General features: G+C 37.0%; 1 protein-coding gene and 1 pseudogene across 1 annotated transcript in view; one reads left to right on the top strand and one right to left on the bottom strand.

Moving 5' to 3' along the window:
* ZFAND3 (zinc finger AN1-type containing 3) overlaps positions 1-24,713 on the bottom strand; it is a 331,244-nt gene that overhangs the window by 287,176 nt on the left and 19,355 nt on the right. The window lies entirely within an intron of this gene.
* On the top strand, positions 13,400-13,482 carry LOC123822350 (annotated as a pseudogene).

Raw genomic sequence — 24,713 nt, 5'->3', positions numbered from 1 at the left:
GCAAAATAGAAACAGACTCACAAATAGAAAGAGGAATGACAGCTACTGGGGTGGGAGGAGGTTAGCGAGTTGAGGGATTGTGCAAAAAGGAAAAAGGACTCATGAACGTGGAGAACGGTGTGGTAATTGCAGGAGGGAGGAGAGTATAAGGGGTATAAATGGTAATGGAAAAATACAATCAAATTTTTTTTTAAAAAAGCTAAGTGCTGGGGCTGTAATATACAGCATGATTAGAGTATAGGCAACAATACTGTATTATATATTTCAAGGTTGCTAAAAGAGATCTTAAAAGTTCTCATCACAAGAAAAAAAGGTAACTACGTATGGTGATGGATGGTAAACTTATTGTGATAAATCATTTCACAATATATACATATACCAAATCAATGCTGTAGACCTAAAATTAATACAATATTATGTCAATTATATCTCAATTTTTAAAAAGGCTGTTCAACACAGACATCATACATGACAACATGCTACATTCCCTCTCCTAACCATTCATCATGTCCCACTGCAAAGAAGAACCTTGCAGGAAAACCTATAATCCTTTCCAAGTGGAATTATAATAGGTAATCAACAGTTCTCATATTTAATTAAGAAACCATTTTGCTTATCTTAGATCCCCAGTAAGTTTGCCATTATAGAAAACGTGGTCTGGTAAGAGCATAAAGGGAAATTGTATATGTGAAAGAAAAATAAGAAATCATTAGATAAGAGTCAGGCCTCAAAGCAAAAGCCTTATTTGACTTAATTTTTTTATTAAAACTCAAAAGCAGAACCTTCAAGTTGCCACTAATCTGAAAATTGATCCAAGTATGCCTCTTCAAATCCATAAACCTGGTAAACATGTATCCTTAAGTGATCAGCTGGGGAGGAGTAAGAGGCTCTACCTTAGTCCTCAGTAATCTAGAGCTGTGATTTTCAACCAGTGTGCTGCAAGAGTTTTTAAAATATGCAATATATGACTATTTAGTCAGAGCACTGACCTCTTTTCCCTTATATTGTTTAATGAAAAAATGACAACAGCCAACACAACAATAGCCATCTGGTGGGAATGTCCTGTCTTGAACCATAAATATATAGGTCATACAAACAGTTGCATTTTATTGCTCATGTTGCATAATAAGGTTGAGTCTGACTGGTTAATTTATGGCATCAGAAATTTTTATATACAAGCATAGGCAGCTGATTTTTTAAAAGATTTATTTATTTATTTTTAGAGAGGGAAGGGGGGAGTGGGGGAGAGATAGAGAGAGAGAGAGAGAGAGAGAAACATCAATGTGTGGTTGCTGGGGGCCATGGCCTGCAACCCAGGCACATGCCCTGGCTGGGAATCGAACCTGCGATGCTTTGGTTCGCAGCCCACGCTCAATCCACTGAGCTATGCCAGTCAGGGTGCAGCTGATTTTTTAAAAAGTCACCTTGAAGCAGAAAGGTAATGACTATGTTTTTGTAACTTAAAATTATACCTACTTTTTTATCAGAGTGACAAAAAAAGTATTTTTGGTGTGCCACAGAATTTTAATAATTACTTGATGTGTGCCACGAGATGAAAAAAAAAGTTGAAAATCACTGATCTAGAGAATCCCCTTCCCATGTGGAGTTAAGCATGTTCCATCAATCCAATCCATCCATTCATTTACACAAAAACAATTTTACCTGTCAGGATTGGCAAATGTTCCAAACACCGACTGTCCTAAATTGATTAGTCCATCTCCCAGAACAGAGAAATGCCTTGCTCTAGTAAGGTATTTATTATAATCAAAGCTTACTGCTTACCCATTTGAAAATAGGTTTGAGAAATCATTTTGGCTAATGGGACAGAAAAATCTGTGAAAGCTAAAACTTTTCAACAATAACACCGAAACAGGTCATCATTAAAAATGAAAGAAATCAGCAACAGGGGAAAAGTGGGACAACTATAATAGAACAACATTTAAAAAAAAAGAAAAGAAAAAGAGAGGTTCCCAGCCAAGATGAAGGCATAAGTAGATAGGCTTCACTCCCTCACACAAACAAAGAAGGCTAACAACCAATTTAAAAACAAAACACAACCAGAACTGCCAGAAAATTGAACTTAAGGAAGCCCAACAACCAAGGACTTAATGAAGAAACATTCATCCAGACTGGTGGGAGGGGCAGAGACGGGCAGCCAGTGTCTGGCCGACCAGCAGGTAACATGGCAGCTTGTGGACCAGGCAGTCACACATTTGCATGTAGATAAACTGTGAGGAATAACTGGGGAGCAAGACAGACCATACAACCCAGGGTTCCAGCACCAGGAAGAAAGTCTCAAAACCTCTAGCTGAAAAAATCTGTGGGGGTTGTGGCTGCAGGAGAAACTACCAGTCTCACAGATGTCCACTGGAGGGGCCTATAGGGTCCTAGAACATACACAAGCACACCCAACCAGAAATCAGCACCAGGAAAGCGCCTTGAGGGGCACAATTCACTTGTGGGGAGCCAAGGAAGGGACTGAAAGGGGGGCAAAAGTGGAGAAGAGGCACTGTAGCCTCTCTGACCAGCCCCCCCGATACAGCACCACAACGCAGCAAAGAGGGTTGCCCCACCTGATGAGTATCTAACATTCCTCTCTATACAATGTAAAAGATGCACAGAGACAAAAAATATGGCCCAAATGAAAGAACAGATCAAAACTCTAGAAAAAGAACTAAGTGACAAGGTGCTAGCCAACCTATCAGATGCAGTTCAAAACGCTGGTAAACTGGATGCTCACAGAAATAGTTGAGTACAATCACAAAATAGAGGAAGAAGTGAAGGCTATGCAAAGGGAAATAAAGAAAAATATACAGGGAACCAATAGTGAAGGGAAGAAAACCAGGACTCAAATTAACAATTTGGAACAGAAGGCAGAAATAAACATTCAAACAGAACAGAATGAAGAAATAAGGTTTCAAAAAATGAGAAGCTTAGGAACCTCTGAACAACTTTAAATGTTCCAACATCATAGGAGTGCCAGAAGTAGAAGAGGAAAAGCAAGAAACTGAAAACTTATTTTAAAAAAAGAATTAAGGAGAACTTCCGAAATCTGGTGAAACAAAAAGACACAGAAGTCAAGGAAGCTCAGAGAATCCCAAAGAAGTTGGACCCAAAGAGGAACACACTGAGACACATCACAATTAAATTAGTCAAGATTAAAGAGAAGGAGAGAGTCTTAAAAGCAGCAAGAGAAAAGGAGAGTTACCTACAAAAGAGTTCCCATATGGCTATAAGCTGATTTCTCAAAAGAAACCTTATAGGGGAAAGAAGTACTCAAAGTTTTGAAAAGCAAGGACCTACATCCAAGATTTCTTATCTAGCAAAGATATCATTTAGAATGGAAGGGCAGATTAAGTGCTTCCCAGATAAGGTCAAGTTAAAGGAGTTCATCATCACTAAATCCCAATCATATGAAATGTTAAAGGGACTTACCTAAGAAAAAGAAGATCAAAACTATGAACAGTAAAATGACAACCAACTCAAAACTATCAACAACTGAACCTAAAACTAAGCCAACAACTAGAACAGGAACAGAATCACAGAAATGGAGGTCACATGGAGGGTTAACAGCAGGGAGGAGCAGAAGGGAAAATGGGGGAAAAGGTACAGGGAACAAGAAGCATGACTGGTAGGTACAAAATAGACAGGGGGATGTTAAGAACAGTACAGGAAATGGAGAAGCCCAACAACTTATATGTACAACCCACAGACATGAAACTAAGGGTGAGGGGGAATGCTGGAGGGAATGGGGATACCAGGTTGGGGGTGGGGAGAAAGGGGAGAAAGAAATGGAGTAACTGCAATAGCATAATCAATAAAATATACTTTAAAAAATAAGAAAAAAGAAACAGAAAAGAAATCAGAGTATAACTTAATGAATAAAATTAAAATCACACAAACTTTTCTTATACTATTCCCTTGAGTACATTTTTTTAAAATGAAGCCCAATCCAGATTCAATAAGAAGAGTGTCATGGATCAATTATTCCATTTCCACCCATGACACTGGTGGAGAAGTGGGGTAAAGAGCAGCACAACACATATAACATATTTTCTCTTTTCTATCCTCACTACCAATAGTTCAATAAAATTTTAGCAAGTTGTAAAAACAGTGAAATGTTAGAATAAAGCTTCAGTTACCCAGACTTAATGCCCACTAAGAAATATTTCTAGCATTTTGGAAGGTAAAAATCACATACTGTTATACATAAGCTCCATGGCCCTATCCAACTCTCTTCTCAGCTACAGCCAGAGGAGGGAGACTTCCTCTGCACCCAGATATAAACAAGATAAAACCCTGTAACTTTCATAACTTGTAAATGGAAATGCTAACAGTAGTTTTAATCCCTTAAGGAACTTACTTCATTTGTGGAGTGCAAAGTCACACCATACCAGAGGATTCACGTGATAATTAAATCAAGTGAAGGTTTAAAGACCTTGGAAGAGGGCTTTTCACTATATCTTAAATAAATTACACTAATATCCCACTAATGCCTTTTGCCATGTTGTTCCCTCTGGTTGGAATGCCTGTCCTCCTCCTTGTTGCTTCTCCCTATCTGAACCAATGTCATTCTTCAAAGTCTTTTTCAAGTCATTCTTGATGTCTACACTATCTGTGACTACCATGATGGCCTTTCTTCATCTTTAATATCTAATTGTCTACTGTCCGTAACATTCATCACGTTACTTAATGAGATAATGCTCCAAATTTTAGTTACTATTTCACTGGCATACAGTAGTGTAAATCTCAAGAAGAGGAAAGGCTCCAAGTCTTCACATAGCACATCTCATCCTTCTACGTCCACTTCAACACCTACCAGTGCTTCACAGAAACTACAGGAACAATCAGTAAAATATGAATGAACAACTAAATAAAGGCACAGAAATTACAAGCTGTCCTGTTCGGAAGAAGAGAAGGGAAACTGGAAAAAAAAGGTAGTTAAGGTAGCTCTTGAGAACACGGAGAGTAAATTTATGACACATGCTATATAACTAAAAATAGTTTACCTAAAAGCAATTTCTTAAAACTAAATGAATATCCAGTAAGCATCAAAAAAACTGCAAATAAGTTACAAGCAAGGAAACACATTATGCAATCAACTGCTTAAGCATAATGATATTTCCTATAACATTAGACACTTGTACAGAGAATGTAAAATTTGACAGATATCCTCAGCTGAGAATTGGGATTCTCTTCCCTAATTCACTGTACTTCTAAAGGGTCAGCCAGCAGGTGGTGTACAAGTTCACTAACTCATAGTCACAAAATACAGGGGTGGGAAGAAGTAGATTCATAGTTCTAAGCAAAACAGAACTTATTCTTGTATTATTATTTATTCTCATATTATAGATTTTTCCATACTAATAACTGTAAATCTACTTTGCCCACGCCTGTACTTAATGGCTAACATATTTTTTAAATTCTGAAATTGTTTTTAAAAATTAAACTTCTAAATTTTAGCCATAAAAGTCACTGGAGCACATGGTTTATTTTTTGCTGCTGTTGTTTGTTTTATTTTTGCCTGACAAAGTATTTTTAACTACATGTTATTGATTATGCTATTACAGTTGTCCCAATTTTATCCCCTTTGCCTCACTCCTCCCAGCACTCCCTACTCCCTCAGGCAATCCTCACCCCTTTGTGCATGTCCAAGGGGTTCATGAATATGAACTCTTTTGTTCATGAATGTAAGTCCTCTAGCTTCTCCATTTCCTACGCTGTACTTTACATCCCCAAGACTAGTCTCTAACTACCAATTTATGCTTCTTAATCCCTTCACCTTTTCACCTATTCCCCCAAACCTACCTCCCATCAGGTAGCCATCAAACCATTCTCCATATCTGTGATTCTGTTTCTGTTCTGCTTGTTTACTTAGTTTGTTTTTTAGATTCAACTGTTGGTAGATATGTATTTACTGCCATTTTATTGTTCATAGCTTTGATCTCCTCCTTTTTCTTAAATAAGTCCCTTTAACATTTCTTGTAATAATGGTTTGGTGATGGTGACTTCTTTAGCTTTTTCTTGTTTGGGAAGCTCTTTATCTGCCCTTTAATTCTAAATGATAGCTTTGCTGGATAATCTTTGTTGTAGTAATCTTCCTTGCTTTTCATCACTTTGAATATTTCAGCCAATCCCTTCAAGCCTGCAAAGTTTCTTTTAAGGAATCAGCTGACAAGTCTTATGTCTTATGGGAATTTCCTTGGAGGTAAACTATCTGTTTTTCTCTTGCTGCTTTTAAGATTCTCCCTTTATCTTTAACCTTTGGCATTTTGATTATGATGTGCCTTGGTATGGGCCTCTTTTTGTCTGGAACTCTTGCTTCCTGGACTTTTATGTCTACTTCCTTCACCAAACTAGGAAAGTTTTCTTCCATTATTTCTTTTCAAATAGATTTCCAATTTGTTGCTCTTTCTCTTCTCATGGCACCACCATGATGCGAATGTTAGTACACTTGAAGTTGTCTCAGAGGCTGCTTATACTATCCTCATTTTTTTTTGGATTCTTTTTTCTCCCTGCCATTCTGAGTGGTTTTTTTTTTGCTTCCTTATGTTCTAAATAATTAATGTGATTCTCAAGTTCGTCCACTCTGTTGATTCAATTTGTGTACCCTTGCCCTGGCTGGTGTGGCTCAGTGGATTGAGTGCTGTCATGCAAACCAAAGGGTTGCCAGTTTGTTTCCCAGTCAGGGCACATGCCTGGGTTGCGGGCCAGGTCCCCAGTTGGCAACCGCATATTGATGTTTCTCTCCCTCTTTCTCCTTGCCTTCCCTCTCTCTAAAAAAATAAATAAATAAAATCTTTTTAAAAATTAGTGTACCATTCATTTCTGACTGGATCTTTTTTATGCTGCTGAGGTACTCACCAAGTTCCTTGGGCATCCTTATAAACAGTGTTTGGAACTCTGCCTCTGACAGACTGCTTATCTCCATTTTGTTTCGTTTTTTTCTGGAGTTTTGTTCTGTTCTTTCATTTGGGCCATGTTTGTCCCATCGTTTTGGCAACCTCCCTGTGTTTATTTCCATGTATTAGGTAGAGCTACTGCGTCTCCCTGTCTTGGTAGTGTGGCCTAATTTAAGAGGTGTCCTGTAGGGTCCAGTGGCAAAGCCTCCCATATTATACAAGGTGGGTAATCAAGTGTGTGCACCCACAGTGTGAGCTGAGTACAGCCTCCTCTTCTAGTTGAGCCTTGATTACTATAAGCAGGTCAATGGGAGGGATTTACCCAGGTCAGTCAGCTGCAAGGACTGGTTATGACAACTGACCACTAACTTCCACCGTCTGTGGAGGATGAGCTGTGTGGGCACCCACTCCACAGAGCAAGGCTTACTTCAGCAGGGCTCTAGTGCCTGCTTGTGTTCTGTCTGGGGCCACTTAGCCTAAGCCATAAGCAATCTGCAGCTAGCTGCTGCTTCTGCTGAGCTTCGAAGTGCCCTAGCAAGGCCAGACTGTGAACCAAGGCTAGCTGCTAGTGCCAAGCCTGGTGCCACTTAGGAAGGTATGGGGCTCCCTGAGGCCAGCTGCTGCTTGTTTGAGAGAATTTAGAATAATCAGAAGCACGAGCCAAGACAAGTTATTTGAATGGAAAAGCCACTGTTAATCAACTGGGTGGACCCACAAGTTGGGTGAGGCAAACAGTATAAGCCAGGTTGATGGAGTCTCAACTATGGTGCCTGCTGCACTCTGTGGCTCTGTCAGGAAAGGGCTCAGAAGAAGAGCAATGACCTCTGCCAGCAGTTCTGTCTTGGAGAAAGCTGTCCCCCCAGCTCTCATCACCCCCATATGCCACTGGTACCTTTTAAGCTGCCCCAGTGCTGGAGCTCAGTGGAAATGTGACTGAGTAAGTCTGCATGCAGGCCCTTTAAGAGGTAGTGCCTCAGAATCCAGCAGTTTCCTTCCACTGACCCAATCTCCACTGGTTTTTACAGCCAGAAACCACAGGCCAGACTTTTTTCTGGCCACCACAGACTTTTTTCCTCAGCACTGGAATCCTGGGCTGGGGGGACTAGTGTTGGGGGGTAGAACTCCTCGCTCCTGAAATACCCCTCCTGATTTTTCTCCACCAGATGTGGGTGTGGCACCAGCCCATTCCACATCTCCAGGTCTCTGCCCCTCCCACCAGTCTGGATGGGTGTGGTTTCTTCTTTAATTCTGTGGTGCAGGACCTCCGTTCAAGTTGATTACTGCCATTTCTGAGTGACGGTTTTTCTATAGTTTAGTTGTAATTTTGATGTGGTTGTGCAAGGAGGCAAGCTGTGTTTTACCTAGTCCACCATCTTGGAGATCTCCTGACCTGGAGCCCATCTTTTTATAAATTATCCTACATCATATATATACTCCATAAAACTGCCATCTCTTACCTCAGGTTCTTTTGTGATATAGGTACATTCCAAATAAATAAAATATAAACATACATCCATTTTCAAAGCATAAAAATAAATCAATATTAATCAAAATTCCTATGACAATGGAGAAAAGCTGCTACTTTCTAAAATGTTACTCTGAAGTACAAGGCCAGTCTCATACTTCAAGAAGACACTCAACAATTCAGTCGTCTTCTATTGTTCATCCCAAAACCTCCTCTGCTGGTCTCCAGGCTTCAACTATAATGACCCTCCCCAGTAAACAAATGTCATTTTTAGTCTGTGACCATGAGAGTCATAAAAAAGTTAAGGCTGTGGAAATTATGTATTTCTAAGACACAGTTTAAGGAATAGCCCAGTCTCCACTGACAACTACAGGCAAGCATGGCTACAGATGGATAGATACTACAGGAGGATCAAGAATAGGAAACACTAAAGGTCAAGTTCAAACTGCCAAACACAGATTACTCAAAATTACTTTAAGTGAAATTAAGTCATGAGCATCTTTAATGAAAAGCACTGAGATAGGCAGAACCTAAACATAATATCCAAATTTATCTGTTCTGCTTAAAATGTACCAAATTTATCTGTTTTGCTTGAAATGTACTTCTATATTCACTACTATATAAGCCTTACAACAACCCTTCTGAAAAGCAGGTAATATGCCTTTTTTGTTAAATTAAGGGAATTGAGATGTGGAAAGGTTTTCTTACTCAAGGTAACAAAGTTAACAAGTGGTGGGGACAAGATGTTAACTTGGGCTTTCCGGTTGCAAAGTCAAAACTCTTTGCATCACAACATGATGTCTGACCTGCTCCCACAAAGAGAGCAGATTTTTTTCAATAACAGATATATGAACAATTATATCTATAAATTAGACAACCTAAAATATAAATAAATTCCTAGGAACAGATAACCTACCATAACTGAATCATGAATGAACACAAATCTGAACAAATCAATTACACTGAGATTGAAAAAGTAATCAAAAACTTCCCAACAAACAAAAACCCAGGACCAGACTGCTTCACTGATGAATTCTATCAAACATTTAAATAAGAACTGACGCCAATTCTTCTGTAACTCCTCCAAAACATAAAAGAGGAGGGAATACTTCCAAACTCATTTTACCAGGCCAGCATTACCTGATATTAAAACTAGACAAAGACACAACAAGAAAATTACAGATCAATATCCCTGATGAACATAAGCAAAAATCCTCAAAAAAATTAGCAAACTGAATTTAAAATACATTAAAAAGATTACACCATGATCAAGTAAGATTTATATACAGGGGCACAAAAAGGTTCAACATCTACAAATCAAGGAATGTGAACCATCACATTATCAAAATTAAGGGTAAAGATCATATGATTATCTTAATAGATCCAGAAAAGGCATCTGACATACATTCGTGATTAAAAAGAAAAACAACTCTTGACAAACGGTAGCAAGGGAATGTACCTCAACAAAGTAAAGTCCCTATAAGACAAGCCCAAAACTAACATCATACTCAATGATGATTAAAAGATGAAAGCTTATCCTCTAAGATCAGAACAAGACAAACATGCATACTCTCGCCACTTTTACACAACATAGTACTGGAAGTCCTAGCCAGAGCAATTAGGCAAGAAAAAGAAATAAAAGACATCCAAATTAGAAAGGCAGAAGTAAAAATGCCTCTATTTGTAGATGATATAACATTAAAAAAACGTATAGATTTTACCAAAAAACATTAAGAACTAATAAACAAATTCGCTTAAATTGCAGAACACAAATTCAATATACAAAAATCAGCTGCATTTCTATACATAAATAATGAACTATCAGAAACAGAAATTAAGAAAATCCCATTTACAACTGCATCAAAAAGAATTTAATACTTATAAATCAATTTAACCAAAAAGGTGAAAGAGGTATATACTGAAAACTTTAAGACATTGATGAAAGAAACTGAAGACACAAATAAATGGAAAGATATCCATCCTCATGGATTGGAACACTGTTAAAATGTCCATATTATACAAAGCAATCTACAGAGTCAATGCAATCCCTATCAAAATTCCAAAGGTTTTGTTTTTGTTTTTTTGTTGCTGTTTTTTTTTCCACAAAAACAGAAAAAAAATCTTAAAATTTGCATGAAAGCACAAAAGACTTCAAATACCCAAAACAATCTTAAGAATGAACAACAATACTCAAGGGATCATCAAAATTCCTTTTTTCAAACAATATTACAAAGTTACATAGTCATCAAAATAGTTTGGCACTCTGTCATAAAAACACACACACAGACCAGTGGAAGAGAATAAAGAGCACAGAAATAAACCCACATACAATATGGTCAATTTACTTGACCATCAGTGAATAAAAGGATAAAGAAGATGAAGTCACCCACATACATACAATAGAGTATCACTAGGCCATGAGAAAGAATAAAATCCTGCCATTTGTGACAATATGCATGGACCTCAATGGCATTATGCTAAGTGAAATACATCAGAGAGACAAAGGTAAATACTGCACGGTATCACTTATATGTGGAATCTTAATTTTTAAAAAGGTCAAAAAGTCAAATTCATAGAAAGAGTAGAAAAGTGGTGGCCGGGGTTTGGGGGTAGGGGAAATAGGGAAAGGTTGGTAAAAGAGTACATAATAATAATAAATAATAATAATAATAATAATAAATAGATACATGAATAGCAATTAATGTGACATGCCCGATGCTGGCCCTGATAGCATATTTGTTCTTTCTAGCTCTTCCAGTTCAAATAATAATGAAGTTAGAGGCAAACTCAAAAATGATGTTTGTAGCAGAGCCCTGTAAACACAAAAGAGCTGATCAAGCATTAATAATTCCTTGAGGAGTAAGCACATTGGTCTTCAAAGTACTACACAAAGGATTGTCCTAAAACAACAGCTTAACCTTTTGTAACTTTTCCTTACCTGGTTTAACAGGTTTTACTCACACTCAGCAAATATTAAATATACAGTGTTAGAAAAGTTAGACAGCAATATATGCTATTCAAGTTCAAATCAACAAATACACATATACAATAGGATCTGTTTTACACTCAATGTCCCACTTTTCAGTCAATAAGTAGAAATGTAGGCTTTTGTTATATATTTGCAAATTTAAATTTAAGAAAAAGCTACCCTCTACTGTCAAAAGCCATCCTCTTTCCTAGGTCTAAAACCTCCAAAACAAGAGATTTCATACTCATAATACCCCAGAATCTACTCAGATTTAAAATAAAACTTTTTTATTTTAATTCTTATTCAAACCTTTGGGCACTACAAGTCTAACTGTTGTCACCAACACATCTTGGCATTCTGATGAAAAGTCTTGAAGGCCCTTACTATCTGTTGCAAACCATCTATAATTTACCATTCTTCCCCTGGGAAAATGTTCAAGAGCTTCTTCTGGCATGAAGTTGCATGTGTCTCTCACTGAAGATGACCCTGCAATTTCAGCTGTGCCAGACTGAATCAGTGACTGGTGTTCCAGCCCAAGGCTGCCATGGACTAACTGGACACCCTAGGGTCAAATTTGACCTAACAGGAATAACTGTGCATGGAATGGTGACAGATCTGTCCAAACAGACCCTCTTGTAAACACTAAGGCACAGAGAAGGGAGACCGCTACTCCCAAATGATTTCAAGCTCTCCATGAGGACTACTCTATATTCTAGCCTGGGAAGTATTGGGACCATGAGTAAATACAGTTAGCAAGCAAACAATATCCTACACTACTGTATACTCCTCTCATTAAACCCCATTCTTCAAGATGTGTTTCTATTTTGCACAGCTATAAAAAAGTCTAATACAACATACCTACTTTGCTAGAAACACTAACATGTTCACTCATCACACCCATGGACCTGGTCATTGGACAGTCAAGCCTTTATACAAACCATTATGCAGTAGGAACAGATGAAGTTGAGGTCAGACCCTGCCCATTACCTAAAAGTCTCTCTCATCACAATAATCCATAGTAATCTTCACCTGCTTGATTACCCATCTCCTTCAAGACTTCTCCCACAGATCCAAATGACATTAAATTACTCCTTTACTCTGTAATTTCTCCATATAGTTTGTTCTATAAATCATACATTTCAGTGAACTTTTGAAATTCAGTTCAACCTATAGTAAACAGAAATTACCTTGTGCTACACATTATTTGAAATCTGCTCAGCCTCAATTAAAACAAAAAAAAGCTTTACTCCAACACAGTCTGAGCAGTAATATTTATTTACAATCATTTCCATAGTACCATATTCTTCAGATTCACTTGTAAAAAGCACTTGTCTCCCCAATACAAGGCAAATAAACTAGTCTTTATCATTCCTATTCTTTTATATGTTCCCACAAAACCCAGAGTTTTATCCTCAACAAGTGAACAATTTTGTTAACAAACATAATATTTATCCTAATCAAATTATTTAAGAATATTTGAAAGCAGGCTATTTTTATTACTCCATTATTCTGAATTTTCTAATACAGCTTGCAAGCATGTAAAAAGGGCAGTTATAACCATGGATTGTATTTTAGGTGCAGTATTTACTACATTAATTAACATTATTAAATATATCTTCACAAAATTGTTGCATATAAACAAATGATATGTGTATTATTTCATTATTTATAAAGCACAAAGGTATTAGCCAGTGAACATAATGTACAATATCAAAAGAACAAAATCAAATTGTGCCATAAGAAGTCTAGAACTTAACAGATAACCCAAGGTAATTAGAAACAGTGTGCACATGGGGTTGGAGGGTAACCCTGACCAAAAAAAAAAAAAAAAACCCTGAAGATAAGGAAAAGACCGCAGGTAATGTTTGCTTCACTGAACAAGTGGAGTTCTGAGTGAGCTCTGAAGGAGTCAGAAAGTCAAGTATATTGAATAATGAAAGAAGCAGGTATCTGGCAGAGCTAAAAATGGAATATTAGGTGTGTAGAAAGAAGAGTAACAGGGATCCAAAAAGAATGCTTCTAAAAAAAGGCCATGCAAGTGAACTGACAGAAAATAAGGATAAAATCACTTCTCGGCCTTTTGGCTAAGATCAAGTGTAGTATCTGTTCTTATCAGAAAATAAGGATAAAGAAGAAAATGAACCAATACCAAGGTTTACACAAGAAAGGAATAGGTTAAAAGGGGAGAGGAAAAGATGGAAAGTTATGGATCATTCATGAGTACAATGTCAGAGTTCAAGAAGAGCATAATGCAGTATTATGCCTGAATATAAACAATATCGTAATTTTACAAAGTTTCTATCCAGAAAGAAAATTCTTCCTAGTTATTCCTCGTGGATTAAGGAAGCAATAATTTTAAGGTATATTCGTAGTACATAAAGTTTTACATATACTGTTCCATTTTGAAATGCAACCCAGATTTTATATTCATAAAGTCATTGCATTTTCCTCTCCCCCCCAAAAAAAGGAGAGAAAAGGTTTTGCTTTTCATTTGACTAACAAAACAAGATAGGATACTCTTTCTCTGCTCTCTTCAAATTTTAAACTTTGAAGCAGGTATCCCTGGTAAGAAAAAATTCCTAACGTCACAACCAAATTCCTCTCCTTTTTCATTAGGTTCAAATCACTATCAAAGAATTAGTATTTAAAAAATCAACAGTTTAATTGAATTATGGAGACAAATTTCAACTGCCACAGAATACAAAGTAACTCCCTCAGTGCAATCTTCCAAAAAGTAGGGTTTTAGATGGTTGACATCTGATACTCAGAGATCAAAAAGGAGATATGTTAATAAGCATCCTTATCACAATCCAGCAAGATCCCAAATGCCTCAACACAGAACAATTCTATTTTTCCCATGAACCGCAAACTTCTAATATTTTGCCTTCTAAACTGCACTTACTACTAAATTTTTGGGGTTAACCTTTTTTAGACCAAATCTGATCAGCATAAAAAACTACAATTAAATGGTTCAATTTTAGGGCAGCCCAGTACTCACCAAAAACAATAAATTAGTTAAATAAACAAAATTTTAAAAGTTGATATTTCAGCCTACATGATCTCCTTAATAAAGTAGTTAAGAGAGAGTTCTGGAATCAAACACACCTGATACAATCCTGACTGATCTTGGGCAAGTAACTTCAATCTGAGTTTGTTTCCTCATCTGTAAAATACAGATATTACTAACACCTATCTCATAGAGCTGTTAGAGCCAAAAGGAGACAATACAGGTAATATTGTTTGAACAGTGCCTGGCAAATGGAAAATGTTCAGTAAATGTTTTAATCTCTATTAACATTTCTCTAGGCTTTGAAATATATAATAAAATAACCAAAGGACCTCCATTACTAGATCCAAGAACCTCTGAGAAGTACAGGGACCTGAGGTTTTATAATAATGTCCTAATATGTCCTCCATTACATTTTGAAATTAAATCAGTAATATGGCTCGGGTTTTCATTTTTTTTGTTTTGTTTTGTTTTTACCTGAATCATGCTTCCCTAAAGACAGCATATTCAGAAGAATGTTTTATCTGTTGTTCTCTTTCTTCCTGGTAGACTTATAGTGGGTCAGACCACTAAAAAGAAGAGCAAATGTCTTATTTTTGTGTCTTTGAGTTTTGTCCTGAATGTGCATTACTTTTTAATGAGAAAATACAATAGATGTTATAAGATTAGTTTTTCCCCCCCAATAATTTATTTTGGCAGTCAGGAATTCTTATGCAATGTACTTATTTATTCAAGTGCCTAATAAAATAGTTTAGACTCTTGGAGGTTTTATTATTTTCTTCTTATTTCTTATACCTATTACACTGCTCATGAGCAAAGGCCTGGAAACAAAACACATTTACTAAACAATATTATATAAATAAATTTTATATATCACCAGTTCACTTTTAGAATACAATCTGTAGTTAACTGTTCAGAATTCAAACCTCATTTTCTCTTACAATGCTATAAGTATGGTTACAGTTTCTAGATTTACTCAAAAATTATTTAGCGATAGTATTAACTGAATTCTAGTAATGAGTTAATTGTACTAGGTTCTAAAATCCAGGGTCGAGCCATAAAAACAAGAAATAGCAGCTTAAAAAGTCCAGCACCTGTTTGGAGGCTCAGCTATAGGCCCTGGCAAAATTTCAAAATAGGCAACTTGTCTTGATATTTTTTGACTGCCCTTAAGTTTGTGCCCACCTAATACAAAAAAAACCCCACCCAAGCCAGGTCTCCCATGATGCACCCTTGCCCAGCCAGTCCTTTTCTCCCTATCAATGTAACTGATCCCATTTAGGTATGAATGAATCAATTTACATGGAACCCCCTAATTTGAACAGAGAGAGTTTCCGGTAATATAAAATGAAGTAAAATATTCAGGCTACATCAAAATAGACATTATAGTCCTGGAACAGCACCAGTCATAGTCAGTTTCTCAAAACTTTTATCTTACTCTTCTTTCTAAGCCCACCAGGTTTTGAACTCCTCAAAGACAACTACAGTGAAGAAAAGATTAGAAGCAGAGATTAGATGCCCCTTGAGAAACTAAAAAGTTTAGAAAATACATATAGGAACATGTTAAATTAAAGAACTGTAATTATTTAAATTAACACCAAGTACTAAAGGGACACAAAAATTATGTCTTGAGGGACATTAATAAGTACGTAAGGAGGAGACAGAAAGACATTCCAAGAAGAAAGAAAATAAGAAGGCAAGGAATTTGAGAGGAAAAAATAAGGTATATGCATGGGTGATAAAGACACCACACTGGGATAAAAGAAGAAAGGAGCACGGTTTTGACCTGGAGGTATATAATATAGGCTCAAACAGAAAAAAAAGTCTTCAAGCAAACAGGTACAGTTTAGATTTGAACAGACAAGAATTGAACCACTGCCAGCAGGTATTTCTTTGCTGTGGAGAATTTTCTATACACTGGAGGATCTTTACCAGTATCCTTGCCATCTACCTACTTGATGGAATTAGCACCTCTCTCCACCAAGTGGTGACAACTAAAACTGTCTCCAGGCCTTGTCACATGTCCTATAGGAGGCAAATTCACCCCTCCAAAAGTACTTTATAACATCTGTCCTTATAAGTACCAAGTATTTTTCCCCCAGTTTTAACTTTCTTGGACAAATATCTTTACTTTTATACACTACCTTACCCACTTAAGTGAGAACACTGAAGATAATTTAAAGTCTATCTAAGAGTAAGCACTCACCATGCTCTTTTGGTGGGTAAATGGCATGAATCCGTCTGTTTCCAAAGATCAGAAATAAACAGGATGGAAGAGAACAAAACAGACTCCCCCAAATAGCTCCATTTAGAGGTAACAGGTCAAGTAGGAGGCAGAGGATGCCTGAACAAGGGTGGCAAGGTTGGAAAGGAGAGAGGGACATTAAGATACAGCTAGAAGACCAATTTGGTGAATGATGGGTGAAAAATGGAGGAGTATAAAGAGCTAAAAATGACACTGGCTTCTCGTTGGGTGGACACAACTAAGAATGAGAAAACAGTAAGAGAACCTCATTTCCAAGGGAAAAGATTATAAGCCAGATTTGGGTTATAAGGTCTAGCCTCATGGCCTCAGTGAACTAGGCTTTACTTATTTATGCAAGTCAAGTTTTTACTAAGCTTCATCCTCAGTGAAATGGGGAAAAATAAGTCATCCAAATTGTATGTGAAGATCAAATAATAGAGTAAAAGTACTCTGTAAAGAACCAGTCTACTATAAGGAATAATTTTTCTTTTAATTCCTGGCAAAACTACCACTAAGTCCAATCTTCACGGGGTACTTTTATTTCCCTATCACAAATCTTTGTAATCACCCCTTATATAATCTATATGAAAGTTGTCAATGGCTTCTTCCTGGTCATTTCTGTTCTACTGTCCTGGTTTTTAATTTCACCACTGTTTCACCTCTGCCTTGACATTTTTAACTGTATCTTTTACAGAAAAATCACACTAAGAAAATTAACTCTGAAAGATTTTTTTCCATTGGCACATTTTTCATCTTCACCTGTTTCTTGTACTCTACCTTGTCTACTCTATTTCCTACTAACCCAGTCCTACTTTGAATCTGCACTACTTCAAGTCTCATAGCTGCTAACATTTTCTGAAATTAATTTTTTTCCACTCCCTCCCACCCCAGAAAAATCCTCACTGTGAAGCTCTGACTAGTCTGGATGAAGGAGAAAATAACTGAGCTGAATGTGTGTCCTCTACATGTCAAACCTCAGGAGGGAAAACTGCTGCAGACAATTAGAGCACCATAACCTTCCCTCCCAAAAGAACCTCCAGGGCTGACTCAGACTGTGTAAAGAAACTTGGGAGTTTTACGAAGAGGAAGAATGAGTAGGAAAAAGGAAGAAAAACCAAAATATAGAAAAATAGATGAATACATCACACAACCTGCCACAGTTGATTATGTTTTACTGGGCATGTTTCATTGCCTATATTGACCATCACATCTTTCAATAGTAAGTGACCCCTAGAAAACTTGTTTAAATGAGGAATAAATACCAGACACCACTGGTGGCAGAAGATAATTAGAAAACATCCATATGTCATCAGAGGTAAATCAATTAGATAATCACTCAAAGGAGCTTACCAAAGTTCTCAAAAGTGTGGAGGACCTCAGAGAAACAGCATCAGCATCCAAATCACTGGGAAACTTGTTAGACATTATTTGGCCCCATAGATTACTAGGAACAGGGCCTAGTAATCTATGTTTCAACAATTCTTTCAGGTGACTGACGCACCCTGAAGTTTGAAAATCACTAAGGGATAAACACTTGCCTCTTATTAAGGCCCTCAGAGCCCTCTTGGATCCATGTTTATTAGGCATATCATGAATCTTGCCCTTAGATTTATGTGAGATTTCCCAGTATCCTTGAACACCTAGACTTGTGCCTCACTCAATGAATGTTTGTTGAATGAATGACTGAATAACCTTAAAATAAACTTCCTCCTTACTAAACCAGTTTTAATGGAATTGTTTCTTATGACCAAAGTAATCTTAATTAAGCATTGTGTATGGGGAATGGGAATGGCGAACACACAAGATAGCCAGGATCATATGGAGCTAGTCCATAAGAGCTTAGAGAGAGAGCTAAAACATTCTTTTGAGAAGAAACAGCTACCTTGGCTGGCATAGCTCAGTGGATTGAGCATGGGCTGCAAATCAAAGTGTCGCAGGTTCGATTCCCAGTCAGGGTACATGCCTAGGTTGCAGGCCATGACCCCCAACAACCACACATTGATGTTTTTCTCTCTCTTTCTCCTTCCCTTCCCTCTCTAAAAAAAATAAATAAAATTAAAAAGAAAGAGCTAAAAAAATACCTGTCTCAAGAAAAAGTAAAGGAATTTCAAGGGGCAAAACTTAGAATTTAACAACAGGGTCAAGCAAACTGTAGCTGTAAGGAACTGTGATTTGACCTTGTGAAAGGCTGTGAGACCAAAGCAGAAAACTGTCAAGCTTTCTTAAAGATCTAGAAAGTTAAAGAATTTGACCTCTGCTTCAATGAGGAGTGACAAAAGTCTATATACTTAATGATTTATCTGATCTGTATGTAGTTGATACCTTAAGATTCTATCACACCATGGAAATAATGTATGCCTTTCAACTCTGCTGTAGCAGAGAGAAGAGGGAGAGAACCATCAAAAATAAGAGCAGACTAAATTCTGAGAGCTCTCAGAAACAGAATTCTACCTCCTTCCCTATCCCTGATGATACTTGGAATATTGACAGCAAAAAATTTACTCCCCATGAGGCAAAAGAATAAAAGAAAAACAAACAAAAACTTCTGAGGGTGAAAGGATGGGAGGAGCTGCCTCTATTGTCAAAATTCCTTAATTCCAATTCCCTGTATGTCACAGAAATATTCTTTCTCAAGTATTATATTAATTATATTACAGTCCAGCAGTGGTCTCATAATGAGACCATCTTCCCAATGGTCTCAATAAATCATATTTAAGGTACTTATCATGGCCTTTATTTTTAAGGGGGGACATTATTCTACTTCTTAGACTATATCCTACTATGCCTCCATTTAGGCCCTCTAGGGAGTGACAGATACGTCACTCTCAACACAGGCTACAAGAGGGCAGAGATGCTCTTATATCTGTGGTACCTAGAACCTGCCTAGCACAAAATAAACAGTATAACATTTATTGATTCATTTACTCCCATTCATATTCCTAATCCCAGTTTTAAAAATTTCTTCATTAACCTCAGTTTATTCTTCTGCAGATAGAAAACCTAACTTCTTCCAAAAGGCTTCTCCTGACTGGCTCCAAAGAGCTTCAACAGAAAGAAAACCATCTTGTTTCTGTTAACACATATGTAGAAATATTAGTGGTTATGTTTCAATCATCTACGTTTATTCTTATCTATTCTTCCTTTGAGATAAGTTACTCAAGGGCTACAAGCAAGCCCCCATCAAAGCAGTAAACCTACTGGGACTAGGCCCAGGATGAATGCAACATTCTTCCTAATGACTCACTGCTCAATTTGTTGATTAAATACACAACACAACTACCTTACAGGTACCACCTGCAGCAGGCAGTAGTGGCAGTACCAAGTAGGAGTAGAAGGGAGCAGAGGAAGGGATAAGAAGAGAAAGAATCCACACCTACATGAGACTATGGGTATCAAAAGGAGGGATGGCAGGACCCACAAAGCCTCACTCATTCTTTCCTTGGGACCATCACAATCCCTCCCACAAGGCACTTGATTAAATAAAGTTTTAAGCCCATCAACTATCCATCAGGACGTTTTCCTGCTATTATCACAACTCTGTTTCATCTTAAATATGGTAAAGTTTTGGCCCTGGCCAGGTAGCTCATCTGGTTAGAGCACCCCTCCAACATTCTAAGGTTATGAGTTCAATCCCTGATCAGGGCCCATAACAAGAATAATCAGTGAATGCATAAATAAGTGGAATAACAAATCGATGCCTGTCTCTCTCCCAAATCAATCAATAAATTTTTTTAAACATGGTAAAGTTTTAAAATAAAACTACTAATGGCACAGGCACACACTATTAAATGAGGCAAAAAATTGGGAAAGACAGGTGTTCATAAATCACTTACCACTCCCCTCCCCTAAAACATGGTTGGGGTAAGACAAAAAGAGAAAAGTAGCAGCACAAAGCGACTCTAAAAGGAGAGCTCCAGCTCTAGGGTGTGGCCCACCTGCACTTCCCACTTCTTCCCCATTTACCTCCTTTACTCCAACTTCCTGATCATCTGCTACTACTGCTGAAGGGCAGTAGAACACAGAATCTGAGCTAATTCATCTCATCTTGTAAGGCAGTTTACTTCAATTACCTTAATAATACAAAACTATTGGCTGATGTGCCATAAGATTTCTGTCAAACCTTGGAGTTGATTATTTTATTTAAAGGACTACTTCTACAGGAAAACATGATATTGAAGAACCTCACTTGTCAAAACTAAATCAAAGTTGTACAAGTTCCAGGACAGGAAGTAGAAGAGGGTATTGGGGGGAATAAATGGTGATGGAAGGAGACTTGACTTGGGGTGGTAAACAAACAATACAACATACAGATGATGCATTATAGAATTGTACACCTGAAACCTATATTATTATTAACCAATTCACCCCAATGAATTCAGTTTAAAAAAGTTATAAAAGCTCCATACAAAATAGAAGTTCAAAGAAAGAAGTCAACATCTTTCTCAACAGTTCTCTTATCCTTACCTATTATATAATTGTCTTCAGCTTCATATAATACAGAACTACCAACATTAAGACAGCAAACATATCTCTGGTTTTTTTCAAACAGATCTTCACTGATAAACTCAGTCACTTTCTAAGCCAGACAGCTCCCTCTCCAGTTTAAAAGTTCCATGGCTAGTTTAAGTTACAACTCAAGCAGTTCTATTTCTGCATTTGCTAATTAAAACTTACCAGAGATACAATTTTTAACCAAAGCCAAAAAGATATTAGCAGAGATAAATTTATGATGAGACTACAGAGACAAAGGAAATATTCCACAGAGACAGACTATCCATTTTCCCCACTGAGTGCTGCAGCTCCAGGAATCTAATGATTCTTCATTTATTTAAAAATAAAAATGATAATAAAATTCCCTACTGTTGACAGCAGGTGATTTTTAACTTCACTGCTGTCTGACAGACACCTACAGGCTTTACCTGGCCTCAATCTGTCCAGTTTAGACTGCCAATTAGTACCTTCTCAAAAGCAAATCTCAACGTAAGCCATTAAAAAGTGCTTTTCAAAGTGTCATATACAATGGATTAGTCAAACTCAGCATGTTAGAACAAAATAAAACCTGAGTACCCAATCCAGGCTTCAACTGTCAAAGCCAAATGACACAGAATATCATTCCAGGGCAAAGAAAGGATCAAATTCTCAAAATAGTTGTGATACACATACCCTCCCCCATTAAATACAAAGAATGCCACAGCAATCTAACAGGTGTCTTCATTGGTAATCTTAGCCTTTCTCAATTGTGGTTCCACAAGAAAAAATTAAGCACTAATGTCCGAAGACAGAAGTTGGCAAACCTTTTCTGTAAATATTTTAGGCTTTTCAGACCACATGGTCTCTCTGTCACAACAACTCAATTCTGCCACTGGAGCTCCAAAGCAGCTGTCAACAGTTAAGTAAATGAATGAGTGTGACTGTGTTCCAATGAAACTATTTATGGACACTGTAATTTGAATTTCATGTAATTTTCACAGAAATATTTTTCCCAATGATTTAAAAACAAAACCAATTCTTATTTTTAAAAAAAGTCTTAGTTCTTTGGCTAGATTTGGCTCTAGACAGCAGTCTGCCAACCTACCATATTTTGCTGTGTATAATGTGCTCCCATATATAATGCCCACCCACATTTTTGTGCACGTTATACAAAGGATTATTATACCCGTTATTATACCCATGGTATTGCACTCATGGTACTTTCCTAGCTGGTATACCAGCCAGGAAAGCTATCATTTAGAGTCAAAAGGCAGATAAAGAGTGCTCCAGACAAAAAAACTAAAGGAGTTCACCATCACCAAATCGTTACTATAGGAAATGTTAAAGGGACTTATTTAAGAAGATGATGATCAAAACTATGAACAACAAGGCCCTGGCTGGTGTGGCTCAGTGGAATGAGTGCCAGACTGTGAACCAAAGGGTCGAAGGTTTGATTCCCAGGCAGGGCACATGCCTGTGTTGCTGGCCAGGTCCCCTGTAGGGGGCACAAGAGAGGTAACCATACACTGATTTTTCTCTCCCTCTCTTTCTCCCTCCCTTCCCCTCTCTCTAAAAATAAATAAATAAAATCTAAAAAGAACCCATAAACAACAAACTGGTCATAAATCCATATCTATCAACAACTGAATCTAAAAAACAAACTAAGCAAACAAAAAAAAGAGACAGAATCATGGATAAGAAGAGTGTTTTGATGGTTGCCAAATGGGAAGGGGGTATGGAGGAATGGGTGAAGAAGTAAGGAGATTAAGAAGTACAAACTGTCTCTTCAAAAGACACAATTAAAAAATTTTTGAAAAAGAAGTACAAACTGGTAGTCAAAGAATAGCTATGGGGATATAAAGTACAGTATAGGAAATGGAGTAGCCAAAAAACTTATACGCATGACCCATGGACATGAACAATGGTGTGGGGATTGCCTGAGGGAGTGAGGGGTGCTGAGGGGACAGGGGCCAAGGGGGGGAAATTGGAACCATTGTAATAGCATAATCAATAAAATGTAATGTATAAAAACTCTGTAATTAGTTCTTAATACAGCCTTCAGCTTAGGGAGACAGAGAGATTTTACAAAATTGGATCACACATGAGGATAGGCACACTTTCATTTAAAAAACAAAATTCACCTTAACAGGGTACAGTGAGCTAAACATGTTAAGATTTTAAAAACCATTCCCTAATAGAAATCAATATATAATGGATGCAATGGTTTGGAAATGGGGCGCTCATGGGGCCAAGGCATCTCCCAAACCATACCTAAAGTCAAACTGAGGCAACCAGATATGGCAAAGCTGGAATATAAGTTATCTAAGAAAATTACAATCTAAAAAAAGAAAAATACAATCTATTCTAGTCCATTTCCTGATGTCAGGTTTGCTGAGAAATGATTTTTGTTGTTAGATTATTATTTAAGAAGCAAATTTGAGTGTCTATAAATGGAATAGACCAAAAAAGGGTGTTATAATCACACAATGGAATACTATTTATTATTGTACTATGCAATAATAAAAAGGAATGTACTAATGATACACCCAACACTGACAAAATCAAAAACATGACACTGAATCAAATGAGCCTTAACCAGAAAGAATACATACCACATGATTACATTTACATGACCTTCAACAGGCAAAACTAATGTACAGTGGGAAAAAAATCAGAGCAGTGGTTGCCTGGGGAAGAAAAGAGAAGAGAGAATGGGAGGCTGACTAGAAAGAGACATGAGGAGGGCTGAAGTCTGAATAACATATAATGTGGTATAGTATAGTATACATCGTGTGGCAAAAGTAGGTTTACAGTTGAGAGTACACAAAACAGCTTATTCTCATATTTTTATTAATAATTGTGTTATTTTCCATACAAACAACTGTAAATCTAGTTTTGCCTCACCCCTATATATCTTGATAAGGCTTGGGATATGATAGAGGTTATGTACACAGGAGTATACACTTGTGATAAACTCATCAAACAGTATTTTTCAGATGTATGTTTTTCATCACTGTGTGTAAATTGTGCTTCAAAAAAAATTTTTAATGTTAAGCTCTAATAATATGCATGTTTAAGTGCATGGGTAAAAAATGTACTGATGTCTGCAATTTTCTTAGAAAAAAATTTTTAAAGATGGATTAACAGATAAAAAGCACAGTAAAAAGCAACCACAGCAAAATATTACAGAATCTAGGTGGTAGGTAAATGGCTGTACAATTTGTATAGAACTCTTCCAATGTTTCTTTTTCATTATAACTGGAAATTGTATCATAAAATTTTCTCAAGATAAAATGTTAGCGGAAAAAAGAAAATCATTAGAGAAATAGCCCCTCATTAAAGCTCACCCGGAATCTCTTCTTTGGAATAGGGACTATCATTACCCTCTTCCATTTCTTTCTCATTCCCTTCCCCTCTAAAAAAAAGAAAAAAAAAAAGAAGAGGAGGAGGAAAAAGGGAAGGGCGGGCGGGCGGGCTCAAACTAATTTTCTACCTTAAAACATGAGAAAAAAACAAGCAGGAGGAGGGAAATGATAATGATGTAATAAGTAGAAAGTAATGATATAAAGAACAGAAAAACAATAGAGAAATAGGGAATAAGTAATTGAAAAACTTTCTACAAAGAAAAGCTCAGGCTCCGATAGTTTCACTGATGA

This window comes from Phyllostomus hastatus, unplaced genomic scaffold (genome assembly GCF_019186645.2).
Source record: "Phyllostomus hastatus isolate PE091 unplaced genomic scaffold, TTU_PhHast_1.1 phas_contig_40, whole genome shotgun sequence".
Taxonomy (NCBI): Eukaryota; Metazoa; Chordata; class Mammalia; order Chiroptera; family Phyllostomidae; genus Phyllostomus; species Phyllostomus hastatus.
The sequence above is the reverse complement of the archived record's forward strand: the minus strand, read 5'-3'. Positions and strand labels throughout refer to the sequence as shown.